Source organism: Jaculus jaculus, chromosome 3 (genome assembly GCF_020740685.1).
Source record: "Jaculus jaculus isolate mJacJac1 chromosome 3, mJacJac1.mat.Y.cur, whole genome shotgun sequence".
NCBI classification, from domain to species: Eukaryota; Metazoa; Chordata; class Mammalia; order Rodentia; family Dipodidae; genus Jaculus; species Jaculus jaculus.
Window position 1 is genome coordinate 20,609,432 of NC_059104.1, and position 24,374 is coordinate 20,633,805.

Genomic DNA, 24,374 nt, shown 5'->3' on the forward strand with positions numbered 1-24,374 from the left:
GTTTATCATCATGGAGGAGTCATCTAGAGATCCTACCTTGATCAACCAAAAAAAAAAAAAAAAAAAAGATTCACCTTTATTCATTGAAGATATTAACTGCGTCCATCAGGCAGTCCAAGCAGAATGCTTGAAATACAAACATGTCTGTAGACTAGAGGTACCTTAGATTAAGGATTGCTTAGCTTTCTCATTCAAATTGAAATATTTTTTTCCTGGAGGAAGGCTCATGAGACTCAGAAAGTAAATTCATAAGGTTCAAGAAGCTTATGACATTTAGGAATTTCAGGCAGTTCAAAAAGTCGGGCTGGAGAGATGGCTTAGTGGTTAAGGTACTTGCCTGCAAAGCCAAAGGACCCAGTTTGATTCCCCAGGACTCACATAAGCCAGATGTACAAGGGGGTGCACACATCTCGTTTGCACCTGTTGGAGGCCCTGGTGTGCCCATTCTCTCTCTCTCCCTGCCTATTACTGTGTGTGTGTGTGTGTGTGTGTGTGTGTGTGTGTGTGTCCCTCAAATAAATAAAAGATAAAATACTTTTTAAAAATTACAAGATTCACAAGGTGTCCCCCCTTCAGCCAACACACACACAACACACACACACCGTATGCATACACAGGCAACATACCCACAACACACACACTATAAAAGCAGTAATGATTACTGGGGAGGCGTCTGGTAGAGCTGCCTGCAGGTTGGGCAGGGAGGTCCAGGGATACAGCTCTCTGGATTCATCACCTGTGCTGGGGAGGCCTTTTGGCACTACAGCTGCCTTTGAGTCACCCATGGTTCTGTAAATATCCCCTCAGCCAATAAAGTCATGGGGTAGAATCTTCTCTGGTCTGCCATTATTGCTCTGTTTCAGGTGAATTGGTGTTTGTTCATGTCATCCAGAAAAAAGTCAAACCTGATTATTATCCAGTTATTGGATTTATAGAAGAGAAAAACATAAATCTTTACATCACTTTTGTAATGTGAGAAAATTATAGTGGAGACATGTACTGCTGTAATTGATTAGATCAAGACTCATCCACAGAGAGAAACCTTCTTGTAAGCAGCCATGGGACCTGATGGCTCAGCAGCCGTTTGACATGGAATACCCTTTAGAGGCACAACTGGGTTAACTGCTCCCTCTTCCTGAGACAGCCATCCACTTCCTGTAAACTCATGTAGGGATTTGCAGCAATCTGGGACAAAAATTTCTTTTGGTAATCACAACGAAAGAAAGCTGCAAAACTTAGTAATGAGATGCCTTTAATTGGCTACTCAGCTTTCATTTTTAAATAGGGCCACATGTCTTAAGTCCTCAGAGCTTCTTTTCCTTTTTCTGGATGAGCATAAGAAATGCATCAGTGTAATTCCTCAGTGTTAGAAACAGAGCAAGATCTCATGCCCTGTAAAAACAAGTTATGCCATAAAACCTTAATGATGTTTGCTGTCCACAATTGTTCTTACTCATGTACTATTTACAGGGAAAATTGGAAAATTACATGTAGATATATTTATCTCTAGGAGAAATTTTATAGTAATTGTCTGTTGTTTTAATTTATTTGTACAAAGGATTGTTGGGTTGGGATGAAGATGAATACCTTTGGAATAGGAATCTTAACAGATGCAGTATTGAATTTTAACACCTGGATTACTGAATCATAGAGCTGTAAGGGATCTCATTTTATTTATTGCATTAATTTGTTTGTGTGTAAACTGTAAGAGTCAAAACATTATGTCTTGTTTTGAAAATTGACCCAGAGATATGAATGTAATACAGTTTTTAAAAATAATAGACAAAGCTATTTGCCTTACTGAAAGTAAGGAATTCTAGGCTAAAACTGTCTTACAGCTTTTCAAGATACTGTATTGTGTTTTATATTGCTTATAAATTTGCTGTCACTCTTCTTTCTGAGTCCTTGTAGGCGATCTGCCTTTTTTTCTTTAAATATTTTAAATATCTTATATATGTCTGTTTCACAACAATTTCACTATCTATCATCTATTTATCTGTAATCAATAATCTAATCTATCATCTATTTACCATCTAATCTATCATCTACCTATCTTATCTGTCAGTATCTCTCTACTCTTATATTAATCTTGACATATTCTTTTGATTTTTGTCTCAGGAATGACAATCTGATTGTTTTCTTAATCTGGGAACATTCTTAGCTATTATCTATTGAATAATTTTTTTCCTGAATTTTTTTTTGAGATTAGATCTCCTATATTCTAGACTAACCTCAAAACTGCTGCGTAGCCAAGGATAACTTTGAATTTCTGATCTTCCTGAGTGGTGAGGTATGGGCCTGGGCCACCATGCTTGGCTGATTTTGTGTTGAGATCCATCGAGGGATTTCATGCTTTCAAGCATGTACTAACATGCCTGGCCCTTTTAGGTTGCCTTTCATTTTCCTTTTCTAGCTCTGTGATATATGTATTTTGAAAGAACTTATTACTTGACTGTGGGGGGAGGTGCTTTGTAATTTCTTGCCACTAAGAATAAATATCAAATCCGTCAACCAATTTTTGCTTCTGGTTTTATGTAGCTGGCAGACTTTGCAAGTGATTGCCTTTAATGGTGAGCCATTTCCCCAGCCCCTTTGTTATATATTCTTGACAATTTTCTCAGCCCTATTCTTTCATTTTATTAATTGTGCCATAGTCTGTCATTTATCTGCTCTGTAATATTCCTGTTAACTTAATTTCTGATAGCATTTTCTAAGTTTAGAAATTTTAAGTCTTCCTTTTCAAATATATCCAGTCTTTCTACCCATTATGCCTTGAATTTTTCTGTTCATCATTTTATGTGTACTGGCTTACAGTTCTTCTGCCACATAAAGTTGGCAGCGTTCTAATTCTTTTAGTCACCCTTAAAAAATCACGGTTCATGGTGACATATCTGGACGCAGCATTAAGTATTTCACCTTTAGTTACCAGCAGGTATATGGGGAGTTTAGGCAAGGGCGTTAGTCCTCTAAACCAGCTTCAATTTTAATCCCACCAGGTCATCAACAAGTTGTCACTGCCCAGCATCCTTTTGTTATGATTTCACTAAATTCCTAGCTTGGAAATCCCTAAACAAAACAGATAGGAGATTTCAAATTAAATACTCATCCAAGGAATTGGACCATCATTTAAAATTTTCAAGAGAGATTTATTGTGTTTTATTGCCCACCGGTTCTTGTGGCAGAAAGGGAATTTCCTAGCCTTGTTAAGCTTGTGCATGTTTGCTTCTAGGCTGTGCTTCCCTGACAGGGAGATATTTTGAAGTCTCTGGTGTATGTAGGGATTTCAGTTTTAACTTTTTACGGTATGAGTGCAAGACCTCATTTCTTGTCTCTTCTGGTATTTAAGCCTGTGCCCTAAGTCTGTGTCCCCACCAAGCATCAATCACTAGAGTGAGGACAGCTACCTGTCAGCATGTTCACAGACTGCTTTAGTCTGTGCAGCTCTTGTTTTCAACTTCTGTGTACTTCTTTGTTTTGGCTTTCAAATATCGATTTCAATAAACCGCATCCAGCAATTCCAGCTGTTTGCATCTGGGTAGTTAGTAGTTCATCCCCGTGTGCCATCTTCACAGCGTATGGCATGCAGCTAGTGCAGGATGCTTCCCTAAACAGCCGCATGAAACCTAAAAATTACCTCTTCTTCGGCCAAATGACATTTTCATCCTTGGCTCCTCTCAGAAGTAAGCATAGTTGTCACCATACTTTGTCAAATCTTTGCTATGAATTCCGTGCTTTAATTGCTTTATGTAATCATCACAAAAATGTTGACAGTTTGAGTGTATACACACATATTAGCGGGGAAATGGAGCCTCAGAGAGGTGAAGTTACTTGCCCAAGTTCTTACAGTAGGAAAATGCCACCACCAAGATGTGAGTGAAGTTGGGTGTTGTGAAGAAACTTCACTTTTCATGTACATGTATGTGTGGCCCATGTGTATCTGAATGTAGATGCACACAAGTGGGTGTGTGTGCACGCATCTGTGCCTGAGAGATCCAGAGGTTGACATCAGGTATCTTCCTTATGACTCTCCACCTACTCCATTGAGACATTGCTAATCACTTGAACCCAGAGCTACACTGGTCTAGCTACCAGCTGGTCCCGGGTATCTGCTGTTTCTGCTTCCCGAGTGCCAGAACTACATGCAAACTGCAACACCTGGCCAGCATGTTCTTGGGTGCTGGGCATCTGAACTCAGTTCCTCAGGCTTGCACAGCAAACATGTTTACCTCTGAGGCAGCTCTCAGTGCGTACTTTATAAACGTGTTCTTTCACTCATAAGGCAATTGGGGATTTGATGACTCAATTGTCTGTACAATGAGACCTACCATTTCCAGCCTACCCTGTAGAAACTTTGTGAAGAAATCCCATCTCTTTACTTGTCACGCTTCCAAATACTATTTTATTTTATTTTTAGAATGACACATAGAGCCCAGAGTGTCCGTCACCATGTAAACCTTGATTCTAACACACTGACCAGATGAGATGGGGCCAGTTTCTGAGAAAAACTGCAGGTCATAAGGATTCAGAGTGGGAGAAGGGAGGAAGCAAGCATTGAACACACGTGAATATATGGCAGAGACAGAGCGTGGTTTTGTGAGAGAGAGAGAGCTTCTCTATCTCCTCAGTTGCAGTGAATTTCTGGGCACTATGAGATGAATATATAATATCCTATGAGGCCACTGCTCTCTGCCTAGCATTTTGAATTTATTTATTTTAAAAAAATATTCAATTTTTATTTATGCATTTGAGAGAGACAGACAGAGAGAGAGAGAGGCAGAGAGAGAGAGAGAGAAAGAAAAAAAGAGAGAGAGAGAATGGGCGCACCAAGGCCTCCACCACTGCAAACGAACTCCAGATGCGTGCTCCCCCTTGTGCATCTGGCTAACGTGGGTCCTGGGGAATCGAGCCTCAAACCGGGGTCCTTAAGCTTGACAGGCAAGAGCTGAACCGCTAAGTCATCTCTCCAGCCCTAGTTATTTATTTTAGAGAGAAAGAGAGAGAGAGGCAGATAGAGAGAAAGAGAGAAAATTGGCACATCAGGTCCTCTAGTCAGTGCGAATGAACTTCAGACACATGTGCTACTTTGTGCATCTAGCTAATGTGGGTCCTGGGGAATTGAACCTAGGTCCTTTGCTTTTGCAGGGAAGTGCTTTAACCACTAATCCATCTCTCCAGTCCTCATATTGTTTACCTTAATGTGGTAGTTTGAATGGATGGCCCCCAGTATCTTCGGGGTTTTATTAAAGTTTGCAATTTAGACCTGCAGCCACCTGGCTGGAAGGCGTGTCACTGTGGGTGGATCTGGCGGTCCAGCCCTGTGGTATGGGATAGATTTGGAATTCCAGCCTGAAGATATGCAGCATGCTGGAGTTCAGCCTGGAGTGCCTGAAGAGTGCTTGCTGGCTTCCTGATGGTGCAGGTATGGCTTGTGATTTCTCTCTCTTTCTTTGCTCGGTCCTGTGAAAAGGGGGCCAATTTCTTCTGCCGTTAAGGAACTTCCCCTGGATCTGTAAGCTTCAAATAAATGCCATTTCTCCAATATATTCTGCCTGGATCTGTAAGCTTCAAATAAATTCCATTTCTCCAATATATTCTGCCTGGTTTGGAGGCTCATCCCCATGATCTGAGGCAGTCTATTATACCTAGCTATTATCATAAGATATCAAAGCTTTCTGTTCAAGTTTTGTCTTCCTCATTGGACTATCAGATTTTGGAGAGCAGAGAAAGCAACTTTGATTATTATTATGAATGACATTTGGTACTGAATATATACTCAAGCAAAAAATTAATAGATACTTGCTAGTTGTATTTTTTAATTCAGCATATTACAAAAGCAATCCAGATTTTGGCAGTGGTTACTGGGGAGACTTAAAACTCATCAAAATGGTGGGGCCAGAGAGATAGCTTAGCAATTAAGGAATTTGCCTGTGAAGCCTAGGGATCCAGGTTCAATTCCCCACCATCCATGTAAACCAGTTGCACAAGGTAACACATGCATTTGGAGTTTGTTTGCAGTGGCTGGAGTGCCTATTCTTTGTCTTTTTTCTCTCTTACCTCTTTCTCATTCTCTCAAATAAAAATAAATAAATATGTGGAAGAGGTAGAGGAAGGAATGTAAGAGCCAAAGGAAGGATAGGACTCCTTACAATGTGCTCCCTCCAGACATAAAGTGGCCTGGATATCCATGACCTCACCGTGCCTGACACTACCTACACAAGACCATCATAAGAGGAGGATAAGATCATGACATCAAAATAAAAGAGACTGATTGAGATGGGGAGGGGATATGATGGAGAATGGAATTTCAAAGGGGAAATTTGGGGGGGGGGTATTACCATGGGATACTTTTTTATAATCATGGAAATTGTTAATAGAAATTGAAAAAATAAATAAAATATTTTTTAAAATTTTGAACTCATCAAAGTGCTGTGAATAAGTGCCTATGGAGTGCCTAGTGCAAAGGGAGACTTCTATAACAGCCCTAACCCGCAAAGGCTCAGAGACCACTGTGCAAGAGGAGGAGAAAGAGTGGGAGCCAGAGGATGGGGAGGAGTGCTGTGAGATGCTGCCTTCCAGACATGATTTGACCATTGCATTCATGACATCATAGCGACTGCCATTACCTGCACAAAATCTCTACAATATCTGCACAAGATTGTGGCCATGGACGATGGAGGAAAGCCTGAGGCCTCCATCCCTCTCTGAGGAGTTATGGGCAGTTGAACGTTGCTGTGAGAATGGGAGTCATGTTCTGCAATGGCGTAGTCACTGATAAATTGCACACACTTTGGTGAATAATTGCTCACTCATGCTCATATAGGTAACCTAAATTGGGCTCATCAGTGTGTTATACTCACAGGATAAAAAGATGTCAAGGTAGTAAAAGAATTAGTAGGGTTTCAGTGGAAGGAGGATGTGGAGGGGAGACAAGAGAAGATAGTGGAGAAGATTTTGACTGAAATACATCATACACATGTAGAACATCACCAGTAAAAAACATTGCAATAAGAAACCCAGACTGCTGCTGTTTTTGAAAGTGAGGTAGCAGTAAATAAGGACATTTTCTGTCAACTAGGCCAGAAGGAAGGTGTCATGAAATGCACCTATGTGGCATTGTATTATACTATTTAGGTTGGGAGTGAACGAGTAGGCTCTGTTATGTTTGCCTTTATTACACTGTAGTGTTCGACACACTCCACTTCTGTATTAATTTTTCACAAGGTTAAAGGGTGATTTGGAATTGTACAGAATGTTCTGTCACTATGAAAGGAATGTGTGTCAGTAACTTCCTCCACCACTTGTCAGAGTTTGTATGTACTCCATTCAATGAAGCCAAAATGCTCCAGGTCTATTTTTCTTACAAATCTTGTTTATTAGTACTTGTTACACTACTTATATGATAGAGAAGTGCACATGCTTTAAAACTATCTTAGTTGTTTAAAAGCATCAAGAAAGGTAAAGTTGATGTTGTGTGTCTCCTGCTAATGCCTACAAAAATCATGCCTGCCCAAGATACTGGATTGTTTTCCATTATATTAACATTGCATGAATAAAACTCCAAGTATTTTAAATCACAAGTTTCATAAGGTGTTGATTGGCCCGAAGCAGGATAAATTCAGACAAATATTTATGGTGCCAAGAGTTGTGTACATAAATATTCTTCCCTTGGAAATGTTTCCAGTCTGCTGTTAAACTGTCAAGGTGACATAATTTAGCAGGTAAAGTGGTGAGTGGAGAGCCAGGGGTCACTGAATTTGAATTCTTCCTCCATTCCCACTCTAATACATTAACCTGAGCCATTTTCACCTTTCCAAAGTCAAATTCCCACTTTGTAAAACAGGGAAGAACTAGTCTTAGGAGTTGTTAGGGCACAAGAGCAGGGTTTATGGTTTTGGAAACTTTGTAAATGTAAAGTACTAAATGCAAACATCCACCAGTTTCCAAATAAAATATAATAATGACATTAGCTTTGTTGTGTGTGTGTGTGTTGTGCGCATGCATGTGTGCACTCGTGATTGTGTCTGCCGCAGCAGGTATGTGTGGAGGTCATCCCGAGGTACTAGGCCTTGCCTTCCTCCTTGCTTGAGGCAGGATCCCTCTTTGCTCATTGGTGTTCACCACTGTTGCCAGGCTATCTCATGATAGACCTACTGGTTTAACACGTGCTTGTGTTACTGTGTTACTGTGTCCAACTTTTACAAGGTAGTTTCTGGGGCTCAGAACTCAGGTCTTCACGCTTGCATGATAAGCACTTTTTCCACTGAGCCATTTCCCCAGCCCATCGGTAGCTTTTAAGCAGCTACCATTTCTCACACCTGGTACGGCAGCTGAGAGCCTGATGGGATTTAGTTGCTGGAGAGGACACAGGTTCTGATTAGGTGATACTGTTGTCTGAGTCCTCACAGTATGGAAGAAATTATGGGCATATCTCTCTCCTCTTTTATAAGTCTACATATCTTAATCATGCAATCATAAGGGCTCCACTTTTTATGGCTTAACTATCTCACAATAATTTCCATCTCCAGCACCCAATATATTACTTTGGGTTGAGGAAAACATATAAATTGTGAGGGAACTCAGACGTTCATAACAAGGACATTTCCTTTAACATGCAAACTGGTTTTCATTTATTATTATGTTTTGCAAATTAATTTGTGATAATACTCATGTATTTTAATATAATTTTAACAAGACATGTAATTTTAATATTTTTCTTATTATTCTATGCAAATTAAATTTCAGTAATACTCATTCCTCAGATATGATCCTGAGTCCTCCATTATTTTTCTTTTGAGTCTTCCATTATTTTACTTACTACTTACAGGGAGCCTTAGGGCTGATGCTGTCATTTCCATATTAATGCGATTAATTTTAGAGGATCCAGCAAGCTCAAGGTTTCCTAGACTTAAGATGGAAAAGCCAGGACTCAAACCAATGAAATTCTGACCCTGAGGTGTGCTTCTTACATTCTCTGGAGTATTGCCTCCATGTTTACTTAGCTCAACGTACTTGAATTTAGAAAGTTGAAGCAAAGGACTGGAGTCGAGGCTCAGCAGTGAAAGGAGCTTGGTCGCAAAGCCTGACAACTGGGGTTTGATTCCCCAGTACCCACGTAGAGACAGATGGACAAAGTGACACATGTATCCGGAGTTTGCAGGGCAAGATGTCCTGGGATCCCCATATTCATGCTCTCTCTTTCTCTCTCTTTCACATCAATTAAAAAAAAAAAAAGAAAAACACTATCCATCTTTTACAAGCAAAACAAAAAGAACATTGAAACAGCTTGTGAAGCTCACAACCTGTCATTGCTGGGCTGGGATGGACAATCATGTTTGTTGACGGAATCTAGGTATTTTCTGTTGTTGCTTCTCTTGTGAAACTCATGTGCTTGGTGTCTTTGCACCACCTTTTTGGCTTGAAATTATGAAGAGAATTGGAGCCAGTGTTCTGCTGAGGGCTCTGATGTCCCTAATCTCGGAACCTAATCTTGCTAATGTATTCTACATGAGAGGATATGGAGGTGAGTCATGTATCAAAGACAGAGCCAATTGCACTTAAGTATTCAGCAACTCACTTCCATTATTGCTTAAATGAGGGGTTTGGATGGTACTCTCTGGATTTTCACCTCCATTGTAGGGTAGCCTGAGTGTAGTGAATGGTGGTGGTGGTGGTGGTGGTGTGTGTGTGTGTAAAATCTACTTAGGTTCTAGTGCCTGATATAGTGTTCACAACTTCGCAGATATGCCATATAACAAAAATATCTGTAAACTGTACATTTTTTGATATTAAGATTTGGTCAAATTGCACATCCTATTTCATTACTTTTTATAATGGCCATCATATTACTCTTTTACAAGATAAATTCTTTTGAAAAAATTGAACATAGTGGCCATATGATTTACTTGAATTGTTTGTATTATCTCTGTTCATTAGAAAGACCATGGCAAGACCAAACTATATATGTAGAGCCACTTACAAGCATCCACTTAATTTCTCCACATGAAAATGCCCTGTATGTTACCTTGCTAAAACTGTGACCTTCACAGAGAGTCCAAAATGGCTAACCAGCAGTGCTACAGGGAGTTGTAAGCCTGGGATATACTGGTTAGTATTATGAAGATAATTGAAGTTTAAGTATTTTGGACTTATTTAAAAATCTGAATGTATATGTATACTAATTTCTTAGGTGCTTCTAACAGTAGAATTTACTATAAGCATGTTTTCATGGGATGAAGGCAGGCATAGGATTGACCTGTATGTTAGCTGGACAGTCCAATACAAGCAGTAGCTATGGCTACATCCAGCTTCCATCTGACCCCACCACACCTTTAGTAGGCAGGGGAATAGCTCTTTCAAGTTGAGCATGTTCCAATCACTACAACCTGTGTTACTTGGCAAAAGGGATTTTTCAGATGTGATTAAGGCTATAGATCTTGAGATGGGGAAGATTATCTCTTATTGTCTTTGTGGACCCAGTTTAGCCATGTGAGTCCCTAAAAGTAGAAAACATTTTCTAGCAGTAATCAGAGAGATGTGATGTGAGGCCTCAATCCCTCATTGGTAGCTTTGAAGGTAGATTAAAGGAGCCATGAACCAAGGAATGCAAGTGGCCTCTAAAAGCTGAAAAGGCAAAGAACAGGTTTTTCCCCTAAAGCTGGAGAGAAGGAATGCAGCCCCTTTGGTTCTAACCTGGTGAACCCTGTATTGGATTAATGATTTATAGAGCTGTGAGATAATGGGTTTGTGTTAAGTGACCAGTTTTGTGGGGATGCCTCAGCATAACAACTCATGGTACACGATATTTCCTGAATACAGCAGTAAGATTCAATGAGAACTCTCTTTGGATGTATTTGGCATTGTGCTATGCAGTATGTGTATGTGAATATACATCCTACCACATTATATAAAACCTATAATATGAATATGCATGGAACCCAACATATTTCATTATAAAAAAAACAAAATGTTACTCTGTGTCATGAAAATCAGATTCTAACATAATTTTTCTCCATTTATAAAACTTGAAATTATAATCATATGCAGGTGAGTTGGGGTTATTTTAATTTTTAACATCAGTAATAAAAATAGGTTTAATAGGATAAAGTGATTACAGTGGAGAAAATGGACATCATTGCTCATTAAAATATTTAAAAGATTACTCAACAATATAAAGGAAATTGAGTGACCTTCATGGATTTTTTTTTCCATGTAACGTCTTTCATTTTCTGTTTTAAAACAGTCAAAAATAAAATTAGAATAAAAAATGTCTAGTTAAACCATGTTCTATTCATTGGGAATTTGTATAATCATTGATATTGAAACACAAATTTATGAGCATCAGGGAAGTCTTGTTTATTAATCAGACGTTGTTACCTATTCTATTTACACGTGACCACTAGGTTTCCAAAGTAAAAGTTCAGATACTATTAGAAACTTCAGTTTCACAAGAACATAAATTTTACTTAAATTGGCATGGAATTAATAGGTGAATGTATCCTAGAATCAAAATAGTCTTTTTTTAAAAAATTTTTTATTTATTTATTTGAGAGCGACAGACACAGAGAGAAAGACAGAGGGAGAGAGAGAGAATGGGCGCGCCAGGGCTTCCAGCCTCTGCAAACGAACTACAGACGCGTGCGCCCCCTTGTGCATCTGGCTAATGTGGGACCTGGGGAACTGAGCCTCGAACCGGGGTCCTTAGGCTTCACAGGCAAGCACTTAACCGCTAAGCCATCTCTCCAGCCCTCAAAATAGTCTTTTACTATCCATTTGCTTCCAAATATTTTACATGTTCCAATAAAGACTATCAATTGAAAATAATTCATTTTATCAATTAGAAAAGTAGTATATCTTTTTTTCTAAGTTTTTTTTTTTTTTTTTTTTTTTTTTTTTTACTGACAACTTCCATAATCATAGACAATAAACCATGGTAATTCCCTTACCTCCACTTTCCCCATTTCAACTTCATTCTCCCTCATACTCTTTCCCCTCTTAATCAGTCTCTTTTTTTATTTTGATGTCAACATCTTTTCCTCTATTATATGCCTTGTGTGGGTAGTGTCAGACACTGTGAGGTCATGGATCTCCAGGCCATTTGGTGTCTGAAAGAGTGTGTTGTAAGAAGTCCTACCCTTCCTTTGGCTCTTACATTATTTCCACCACCTCTTCCACAATGGGCCATGGAAGGTGTGATAGAGATGTTTCAGTGCTGAGCACTCCTCTGTCACTTTTCAGTACCATGTTGCCTTATAAATTGCCCCAAGGTCACTGCCATCTGTAAAGAGAAGCTTTTCTAACCAAAAGTGAGAGTAGCATTAATGTATGGATATGAAAATTAAGCTGGGTGTGGTGGCACATGCCTTTAATCCCAGCACTCGGGAGGCAGAGGTAGTAGGATTGCCATGAGTTCAAGGCCACCCTGAGACCTACATAGTTAATTCCAGGTCAGCCTGAGCCAGAGTATAGTATATACATTTCACCAGAAACCAGGAGATGTTACACCCCTAAGGCTCATTACTTCCCCTGTCATAGATATTTTTTAAAAAATATTTTATTTGACAGAGAAAGAGGGAAAGAGAGAGAGAGAGAGAAAGAAATAGCCTCCAGCCACTGCAAATGAACTCCAGACACTCGTGCCCCCTTGTGCATCTGGGTAACGTGGGTCCTGAGGAATCAAACCTGGGTCCTTTGGCTTTGCAAACAAACAACTTAATCACTAAGCCACCCCTTCAGCCCCTGTTATAGGTTTTCAGTATCAGGCATGTATTCCCTCCCATGGAGTGGGCCTCCAGTTCAATTAGAGAGTGATTGTTTTCCCTCATAACAGACATGCCACTATCACACCTGTTGGCTTATTTGGCCTGGCTGGCCAAATTTAAGGTTGCAGTGTCCACTGTTGCATATCTCCAATGGTGATTTCACTCTCACCCGTGGAACTGTATGCAGCATAGCTTTTTCCAGCTCTCTGTCAGCTGGTCTACATGGAGGAGGTTCTCAGTTCAACTCCAGCAGGATTTCTCAGTGGCCTTGCAACCCAAGTATGTGGAGTCTTCAGCAATAGGGTCTTACCATCTACTCCTGGTGGGAAACTAAGAGTCTTGGCCAAGACCTATAATGTTTTGGGGCATCAGGGACCTCTCTGGCCAACAACTCACTGAGAGGTATCCTATCTCTGGCACTGAAAATTTTCTAACAATCTATGGCTTCTGGGTATACCAATGTTCAAAAAAGTAGCTTTCCATATGTTTTATTCATACCATCTTAGATTTTGATTAACCCTCCTCCCCACTTTCCTTTACTTAATCTCTTCCCCTGACCACACTTAGGCCTTTCCACTCCAGCAATCTCTTCTACTAACATATCTACAATGTCTTTCTCTTAAGTACCCCTCCTTCCCTTTCTATTTCCTTTATATCCTCTTTCTAGTTTACTGGTCTCTGCTACTGATTTTTATTTCAACTCACATAGAAGTCCAAATATTTGTGGCTAGGATCCACATATGAGAGAGAACATGCGACATTTGGCTTTCTGGGCCTGGGTCACCTCACTTAATATAATCCTTTGCAGATCCACGTATCCTTTTCGTATAATTACAAAGGATAATATTTGGCAATAAAATAATTATTTTTTCTTGATTTTTAGTGGAAATTTCAAACTCTAAATTCATGATTATCAAGCAGTCATTATAGTGCTCTTAAAAGTACTTAGTTTAAACCAGGCATGGTGGTGCATGCCTTTAATCCCAGCACTTGGGAGGCAAAGATAGGTAGATTGCCATGAGTTTGTGGCCACCTTGAGACTACATAGTGAATTCCAGGTCAGCCTCGGCTAGAGTGAGACCTTACCTCAAAAAAAAGTATTTAGTTTAGATAGCAACATGCTGACTTATTTTAATTATGTTAAATGGTTATTAATATAATAGTAAATAAACAATTATTTGTATTCATGATATGTTAACAGAACTATGCATAATTAATTATATGTTGTATAATATACTGATGTTTAAGTATGTAAGCAATTAAAGAAGATATTTTACATTGAAACTAGAGGGATAAGATATATGTTTTATACCACAACAACAATACATAAATGACAAAAATTTTGATTTTTGTCTGAATAAATTGCTACAACCATGGAAGTAAGGGTCAGCAAGAGGAAATCAAGATTTATACAGATGAGAATATCCTTGGTAATTTTGTGGAATTTAGGTCAGATATGAATCTTGGAACCCAATTCAATTCATAGACTCGGAGAATGATATCAAAATGAAAATAGGACTTGGGGCACAGAGAGAGGGATTTGAGCAACCTGAGACCAGGAAGCCTTCCCATGTTCTGGTAGCAAGAAGGAACCGTTGGAAACAACCATGACCAGAGGGTAGTTATGTCTCCTTCCTCACTTGCAAACCTTCTATATCTGAGGAACACTTGTTCCTCTGCCTTTTCAGGACACGTTCCTCCCATAGGAGTATAGCGGTCTGTGGCTTCTGCCTGCTTGGAGACCCTGCTCCCTCTATCTTTAGCTTTCTGGCTTCCACTGTCCTACTGGTCACCTCTAGCTCTTGATGCAGACTATATCCATCAGAACACTCTTCCCTACGGACAGAAGGACCTCCTTTTTCCTCTGGCAGTCACACCAAAGGAGGGTTGCGGAAACTCCAGGCCAGGGAAACCTGGAGATGGGTGGGTAAAAGACGCGACCTGGGCACCTGGCCCCAGTCCACGCAAGGAGAAAGGAAGGAAGGGAGGGAGTGGGGACTCCTTTCCTTTCCCAGCCTCTAGGCAGAACCGGTTCCCCCTCCTACCCCACACCCAGGGAGGATGATCCAATCTGATCTGATCTCCCCATTCTCCCCATTCTGAGAGAAAAAAGCAACTACTCCCTACACTTCTTCCCTGCTGATTTGAGAAAGGTATCCGTTGATTCCTTTTTCAATCTGGCACTTTTTTATTCCCTGCAGACTACATCCTTGAACTCAAAGTGTCATATTAGTCTCTATAACTAACTCAACTTGTGTAAGCCTGACACGAAGTAATGTGCTCACTAATTATGCCTTGCCACTGAGATGATTTTTGTGAAAGAATATGCCACTATTTTTAGTTCTTAATCTTAAAATAACTCATTGTGGAATGCCATAAAACCTTAATGAATATCCAATTTCACATACATTATTTAAGCTATAATTTCCTACACTAAACAGTCATTAGATTAATATACATCTTTAGATCTCTCCCCAGCTGTACCAAGTTAGCTATTTTTGAGTACTTTTGGTTTATGAGTTGAGGCAATGCAGAAAGTATTGCTTTGCTAAGTTGTATGTTAAGGTTACAAATAGCAATTTGGCATTAAAATGACATTTAGGATGTTTCCTCCTGTTAGTGTTTATGCAGCAAAAACTCAGGGATTTTTCCTAAGAATTATTGAATATTGAAATATAGCTAGATCTCATTTGTAGATGAGGAGACAGATACTTTGAATTATTTCAAAAGAACCCTATATTTTGACATGTTCTCTCTTTCCTTTTTACCCTCCATTAAGCAAGTAAATGTGGTAGAATCATTTCAGTTTGGATACCATCACTGTGCAGGGGGAAAAAAAAAAAACCACAAAAAAAAACATGAGCATTGAAATGTTTTCTAAATGTCTAAGGTTGTATAATTCCTTTGAATGGTTGGCAAGGTATCCCTAATATTATTTTTCACCAGACTCTTTTTCTGGGTTTCTATAGACCAATAAATGCATTTTCTATTTTACCTACTTTTGCCCTCTAGATTTAGGCATTCTGTCTTCCTGTTTTGCACACTTCCCTGAGATTCTTTACCCATCATCACCCTGATAGCTATTACTGTTTCCTCTGTGACACCCCTTCATTTCTCTCCTCTTGAAGGAGAAACTGCTGTTCTCATCACTTTTTCTTCAGATTTCCTTTAGTTTCTGTTTTGCCCTGCTACCCAATTCTCAGTTTGCAAGTAAATTGCTGATAGAAGAATCCCTTCTTCTTTTTGATATTCAGAAAACTCAGAATGTTGCTTGAATAATGACAATGACAGGTATAATATGCTTATATAGCATATATAATGTGTGTATATATAGTATATATGTGTGTATATATACTATATATGTATATACACTATATATGTATAGTATATGTTATATATATATGCACACACATACATACATATATTCACCCATTGATTTAAGTGTAATTTATGTGTATGGTTTCATTATTAGACCCAATGTTCACTTGGTATGGTAGATTAATGTATTTTCTTTTTATTGATTTTCTTTGTTTATTTTAATTTATTTATTTGAGAGCAACAGACAGACAGAGAAAGAGGCAGAGAGAGAGAGAGAGAGAGAGAGAGAGAGAGAGAGAGAGAGAGAGGAGAGTGGGCACGCCAGGGCTCCTGGCCACTGCAAATGAACTCCAGACGCGTGTGCCCCCTTGTGCATCTGGCTAACTTGGGTCCTGGGGAATCGAGCCTCAAACCCGGGTCTTTAGGCTTCACAGGCAAGCGCTTAACCGCTAAGCCATCTCTCCAGCCCTATATTTTCTTTATTTTAAAAAATATTTTATTTATTTGAGAGAGAGTGCACAAGGCAGATAGGCAGGGAGAATGGGCACACCAGGGCCTTCAGCCACTACAAACAAACTCCAGACACATGCGCCACCTTGTGCATCTGGCTTACTTGGCTCCTGGGAAATTGAACCTGGGTCCTTCGGCTTTGCAGACAGGTGCCTTAACATTGACCCATCCCTCCAGCCCAATTAATATATTTTCTTTTCATGAGTAAACAATGAAGATATACAAATGACAGGATTTAGGACTAACATTCGTCAGTGCTGTTGTTCTGGGTGTTGGTACATTGGAAGTGGTTTTTAGTAATAAATTCACATATTAATCATATGCTCATAAATCTGGATAGCTTAAAATAGTAAATACGTGTTTGAGTATAGTTGACTTAACTAAATTAATAACTAAGTGAAGTAAAATGGTCAAGAATCAAATTTTTTAGTTTCCCATACCTGCCATACATGACTACATTCAGACAAGACATTGCGGTGGTGGAATGCAGTCTCCTTGTCAGGGCTTAGTTTGGGCATATTCCACTGTCCTACATATGAGCAATATCACACTTTTAACTCAACTTGTTTTGTGATTGTGAGGGATAATAAAATAAATCTTAAAAGTTACCTTAGGTTCCTACACACACCATTTTGGATTGAGATGTTTGTGCAGATGGCTCATGACCGAGTCCATGCAGAAGGCACAGGACGATGAAAGACAGGGTAGGAAAGCGAGTCACGTGAAGCCGTGTTAGAGATGGAAATTGCTTCTCCCTGGCCAGGAGCTTGTGGGACTGAGTTGAGTGGTTCCTACTTTGAGGCAGGGCCCCCTTACTGGGGTCAGCCTCTTTGGCAGAGGGTCATCTCCCAGGAAAGGTGCTTTCCTGGAGAAGGGAGCCCTTTTCTGTCCCTAACCTCAGAGCAGCAGGAGAAATGAAGCCCGTAATGAACACTGGAATGTGTTTTCATATAGCTTGGCTTTTGTGCTTTGCAGTGTTATAAATCACTTAGAGACATGAAACCAACATTTCCCTTCACTTCAGATTTTTCAAGTTGGCCATGAGGTGGGACTGAGTGGGCAGCCCTTCAGCTCAGTAAATTTCAGCTATTCTATACTGGGCTCCCTGGACAATTCCACACATGAAGTTATTGAAGTAACCTTGTATATATGCTTGTCTATTATTTGCTTTATTACAAAAATGACAGACTCTAAGAGTTCCGAAAGAGACTATATGGACACTAAAGGTTAAAATGTTTATCATGTGAAGGAGGCGTGGTGGTGCACACCTTTAATCCCAGCACTCAGGAGGCAGAGATGGGAGGAAAAATGTAAGTTCAAGGCCAGCCTGAGACTACTTAGTGAATTTTAGGTCAGCCTGGGATAAAGCGAGACCATACCTCAAAAAAAAAAAAAAAAAAAAAAAAACCTAATACATAACTGGGCATGGTGGCTCATGCCTTTAATCCCAGCACTCAGGAGGCAGAGGTAGGAGGATCTTGGTGAGTTCAAGGGCACTCTGAGACTACATAGTGAATTCCAGGTCAGCCTGAGCTAGAGTGAGACACCTATCTTGAAAAGCAAAACGCAAAAAACAAAAAAACAAAAAACCCCAATACATACTTACATACATACACACATACATATATATATATATATGTATATATATACATATACACATACATATATATATATATATATATATATATATATATATATATATATATATATATATATATGTATGTGTGTGTGTATGTATAATAATATCATCTGAGTTTTCACAGAGAAAGTTTGTGACCTGTTCCATGCAGTTAGTTCAGGCTTTTGCCACGAGGATTGTCAGAGCAAGAGTGGAAGCTGCAAGGCCTCTTGAAACCTATACACAGGGTCCTTTTGCTACACTGTCCCTGGAAGTCACAATTCTAGTCCAAGCTCAGAGAATGGAGAAATAGGGGCTGGAGAGATGGCTCAGCAGCTAATGCACTCACCTGCAATGCCTAATGGCCCTGGTTCATTTCCCCAATACCCACATAAAGCTAGATGCACGAAGTGGTGCATCCATCTGGAGAACATTTGCAGTGGCTGTAGGCTCTGGAACATCCATTCTCTCTCTCTCTCTCCCTCCCTCCTTCTCTCTCTTTGCAAATAAGTAAATAAAATATTTTTAAAAAGAATGGAGAAATAGTATTTGTGTCATGGTGAGAGAAGCTAAAATAACATGCTGCCATGATGAGTGACTACCATGATGAGCTCCTGTAGCATCTACAGTAGTTAACCCTATACCTGTATTCTTTTTGCAGAACAGAGGATGGAGATGCAGGCCCGTGAGGCATGTGAAATGCCATACTGCCTAATAGGAGGAGAACCTATACTAGAATCCAGGTTTCCTGATCAGTGTTCCACTGATGCTTGACCCTCAAACATGTTGCTTGGACTGTATGGTTACAGGCTAGAAGCAGCTTTAATTTTTTTTTATTTATGATTATTCCAGTTACTTTCAGGACATGGACAGAATTCTACTATATACAAGGAAAGACAGAGCTACTCTCATTCATGAACCTATTTCCAAATAGTTTGGGTCTATACACAGCTGTTCTTTGTCTCATTATTTCTATAGTTATCTATCTCCTTGGATACCATGTAGGGTAACTTATCATTATAGCTTTCAGTTCCAATTGATTGGTGAATTTATTTATATTTATTTTCTTATTTAATAAATGTTTATTAAATAGCTAAATTGGGGCAGGGGCTATATCTTGCCTAGGCTGTGCAAGCAAGTCCTGGGTTTGGTTTTCAGCATTGCAAAAAACAAAAAAATAGAAATTAAATTAAAAACTAGCTAAGGTAAATAAATATTGCTGTAGGAAATTTAAAAATATACAAGTGAGATGTATGTTGATATTCCTAGGATAACATCAGAAGGTCTTGAGGTGTTTGTCACAGGAACAACTTTAGCAAAGATTGGGGACCTCTATACCAAACATGAGCTCTTGTTTTCCTTAGGATAGAACATTAGGGAAACAAAAGAAGAGATAATTTTCTCAAACCATGGACAATGATTCTGAACATTGAATACCAATGCGTATTTTAGTTCATGGTTAAGGGTTCAGGGTAGCAAGCTTTTCCAAGTTTCCTACACTTAAGTTTCTTTTTGCAGACTCTGAAGAGTAATTGAATCCTTATAGACTCTGAATTTTATAGTCAATGAATTTCACTAACCCAAACTCATAAAATCCCTCTTCTTCTTATCCTCTCTTGTCTTTCCACATTATTTTTTTAATTGGTTAAGCAAAATATATTGAAATTATTCCCAAATTACTAAAATTAATCTCTTCATGATCTTCATGAGATTAATTTTAATTTTCACATAAGAGTTATTTTTATGCATTATATTTAAGGCTGTATTGAGGAACACAATGCTGATTTTTTTTTTCACAATATTCCAACCACATAGTGAAGCGAGACTTAGATGGCAGAATTAGCTTGCAAGTTGTTTTTTTGTTTGTTTGTTTTCTTATACTCTTCACATTAAGCCTGTGATAAAGTATCCACTGGAGGGCTGTGCTTGGTGCCTAAAGTGAATGTGTTAAATTTAATGATACATTCAGAATTATTTTTCCCAGGCAGCTACTATTGTGCTTATTTGAATGGATCCCAGTATAATTGTTTTTCTTTGTATATGACGCTTTGTGTATAAATTATATAAATGCATGTGAATTAGTTTATTTCATGTGCAACAAGTGTCTTGCTAATATGGTAATTTCCTTTGCCCATTGTTTATCTCTGCAAAGATGAAGGTCTGCATCATTCCCATTCTTGGATCACAGCCACTATTACTATAATGTTAATTCTGCATTTTAAGAATTCCACATAGAGTTGCTGAAGGTTGGTTAGAAGTTATTTATACCAGAAGGTTAAATCTCAAGAACTTTTGTGTTGCAACTAGCATGCTAAATTTTTCCTAGCAACATTATATTAATTAATGTCAGGTCAAGCTATTTCCTTTTCTTTTTGCTCAATTCCAAATATTCCAGCAAGTGATTTGGGCTGTGTCAACCTGAAACTGATTTGAACAGTAGAGGTTGAATGGACTCTAAACCTTTTGCTATTCTGAAAAAAAAAAAAAAATGCTGCTTAGTTACTAACTTGACATCATTTTAGAAACCAGATTTCAGAATCACATTTACAAATTAATCAAACCTTTTTTAAAGTGTCTTCAATTTATACAGATTGCATCTTTTCCTGTTTTTCTAGATATTTACAAAGGATGGAATCAGCCTGTATATAGGAATGGGTGTAGCCCTAAATAAGTTTTTTCCCCTTAATAAAACAGTAACCATGCTGGTTTTGCCAGTCTGTAAGGACAGCAAGTGGATCAGCCTGAGAACCAAGAGGAACACAGGAAGACAGGTAGATAAACACTGGCCGGCTCACCGCCCACCTAGAGGTCAGATGTCCTGGCTGAGATGCCATCCTGCCCATGGCACAAGATTTCCTTCCAAGTGCCACAGGGGCTCAGAGAGGAGCCCCTCATCGTGTGGGAATTGTCATTGTGAAACTGATGAACCGGTGGTCTACTTGTGGTTTATACTAACTGAAGCATTCTCACTTTGAGGAAGTGGAAAGATAAAATGAGTTTTACCATGACTTGAACTCTTCTAGGTAGAAAATACATGTGGCTATTAGAGCTGTAGTTATATAAGAATTGCTCACTCATGTTCAGCAGATGGAGATATAATTTTTGGAAGTCACACAAAGAGAATACTATTATAAACGTCCAAGTAGTCAAATACAAAAGGCATAAAAATCCAAAATTTCTTGAGTGCCAATGTAATGCTGTAAGCAAAATCCTATCATGAAACTTTGTGTTATAAAAAAAAATTATTCAAAATTCACATAAATTGCCTTTAGGCTATGTGAATAAGATATGTATGAAGCATTGAATTTTATGTTTAGATTAGGATTATATCTCCAAGATATCTCATTATATGGATCCAAATGTTCTGAGATTTTAAAAATGCTAAGTCTGAAGCACTTCTGTGCCAAATATTTTGGATAAGGGACACTTAGTTTGTACCTGAACGAGGTTATAAAGATGGAATATGGGGCTGGAGAGATGGCTTAGTGGTTAAGCGCTTGCCTGTGAAGCCTAAGGAACCCGGTTCGAGGCTCAGTTCCCCAGGTCCCACGTTAGCCAGATGCACAAGGGGGCGCACGCATCTGGAGTTCGTTTGCAGAGGCTGGAAGCCCTGGCACGCCCATTCTCTCTCTCTCCCTCTATCTGTCTTTCTTTCTGTGTCTGTCGCTCTCAAATAAATAAATAAAAATTAAAAAAAAAAAGATGGAATATGTAGAATGCCTTAAATTTTAAGTAAAGATTAACATGTAAAACAGGAAGTTTTTGAGATGTAGTCAAAGTTCTTTAACTTTTTAGTAAATGAATTAGAATGATTTAAAAAACTATTTCCTAGTAAAAATATATAAATTTGGGGTTAACCTATCTATTTATACTAGGAAATGATTTTCAATTGAGTATTGAGAAATAATCCAGGAATATTCAATATTGAAAAAAATATATTTATACTTATGTGTGAATGTGAACACACATTGTACCTATCCTACCTTTGACAAGTTTATTTTATTTTATTTATTTGTGTGTATGTATGGTCATGCTAGGTCTCTTGCTGCTGCAAATGAATGCCCATCTTTATTAACATGGTGGATAAGGATTGAATCTGGGCTGACAGGCTTCGCAAGCAAGTGCCTTTAATTGCTATGCTATCTCTCCAGCCTAGTTTTATACCTCTTTTGAAAAAAAAAAAAATACTTACAAATTTGCAAGGAAAAAGGGAGACAGAGATGCACACACCACATTGTGTCAGGCTTTGAAGCAAGTGCCTTCAAAAAAATAAAAGAACTTTTATTGACAACTTCTATATTTACAGACAATAAACCATGTTATTTTCCTCCCCACCCCCCATTTTCCTGTCACAACTGCACTCTCCATAATATCGCCTCCCTCTCACCGTCAGTCTCTCTTTAATTTTCATATCCCCATCTTTTCTTCTCCTGTTTTGAGGTACTTGTGAAGGTATTGTTAGGCACTGAGAGGTCATGGATATCAAGGCCAATTTCTGTCTGGGCAGTTGCATTGTAAGGAGTGGTGCCCTTCCTTTGGCTCTTACGGTCTTTCCGCCACCTCTTCGGCAGAGGACCCTGAGCCTTGGAGGGTGTGACGGGGATATTTCAGTGGTGAGCACTCCTCTATCACTTCTTCTCAGCACTATAACGCCTTGTGTGTCATCCCAGGAGTCATCTCCATCTGAAAAGAAAAGCTTCTCTAACCAGTAGTGAAAGTAGCATTAATACATGAGTATGAACATTAACTGTAGTGCTTTCAGGGCAATTTGGTGAGAATAATATATGCATTTAGCCAGATAAGAACAGGCTTTATACCCCCAAGGCTCATGACCTCCCCTGCCATAGGCTTTTGATTAGGTTTTCAGTACCAGGCATGGATTCCTTCCCATACAGCGGGCCTCGAGTCAAATTAGAGAGCAGTTGGTTCCCCCTAGAGCAGACATACCACTATTGCACACGTTTGGTCATTTGGCCTGTCTGGCCAAACTTGAGGCTTCCAGTGTCCACTGTTTTTACCACTGATGACTTCTGTCTCCCAAAGGGTTGCATGCAGTGCAGCTTTTTCCAGCTTTCAGTAGGCTGGCCTACAGGGAGAAGGTTTTTGGCTCAGCACCAGCTTGAATTTTCAGTGATCTTGCTGCCCACGTATGTGAAGTCTTCACCAACAGGGTCTTACCATCTGTTATCCTGGGAGACCAAAGCCTGTAATGTTTTGGAGGCAGCAGGGACCTCCCTAGCCAATAACTCGCTGGTAGGTATCCCATCCCTGTCACTGAAAATTTTCGAGTCACAATCGATGGCTTCTGGATGTGCCATTATCCCAAGAAGTAGGCTTTCATATGTCTTATTCAGAATATCTTGAATTTTGAATGACCCTCTCCCTACCCTTCTCTTACTCAATCTCTTCCCCTGGCCTCACTCAGGCCATTCCACTCCCTGTGACCTGTTCTTCTACTTACATGTATACAACCCCATCCCCTAAAGTCCTTCCTTCTCCTCCCTCCCCTACAGCCTTTTCCCAGCTTACTGGCCTCTGCTACCGATTTTTTGGTTCCAGCTCACACACAAGTCTAAACATATGTGTGAATGTGAATACACATTGTACTCATCGTACCTTTGGCATTTTAAAATTTATTTATTTGTGTGTATATGGTCAGGCTAGGTCTCTTGCTGCTGCAAATGAATGCCCGTCCTGATTAACATGGGTGGATAAGGATGGAATGTGGGCTGACAGGCTTCGCAAGCAAGAGCCCTTAACTGCTGTGCCATCTCTCCAGCCCTGTGTCATGCCTCTTTTGAAAAAAAGATTATTTATAAACTTGCAAGAAGAGAGAGAGGGGGATAATGGGCACTTGCAAATGAATGCCAGATGTACACACCACCTTGTGTCAGGCTTTTAAGCAAGCGCCTTTAACCACCAAGCAATCTGTCCAGCCCATACCTGTTTTCTTCATCGAATTACTGTTCTTTACATCATGGCTTTGGCTCTATTTAGCTTCTGATTTTTGTTTTGGTATATTCTAAAGGGACAAAGGGAAAACATTTTTATTTAAATCAATACAGTTTTCAAGAAGCAGCAAGAGAGGTGAACATCTGAAAAACACAGATATTTAAATAGAAACCCTAATCACAATTGATTTCATAAACTGAGGTCTACTGTCATTACAT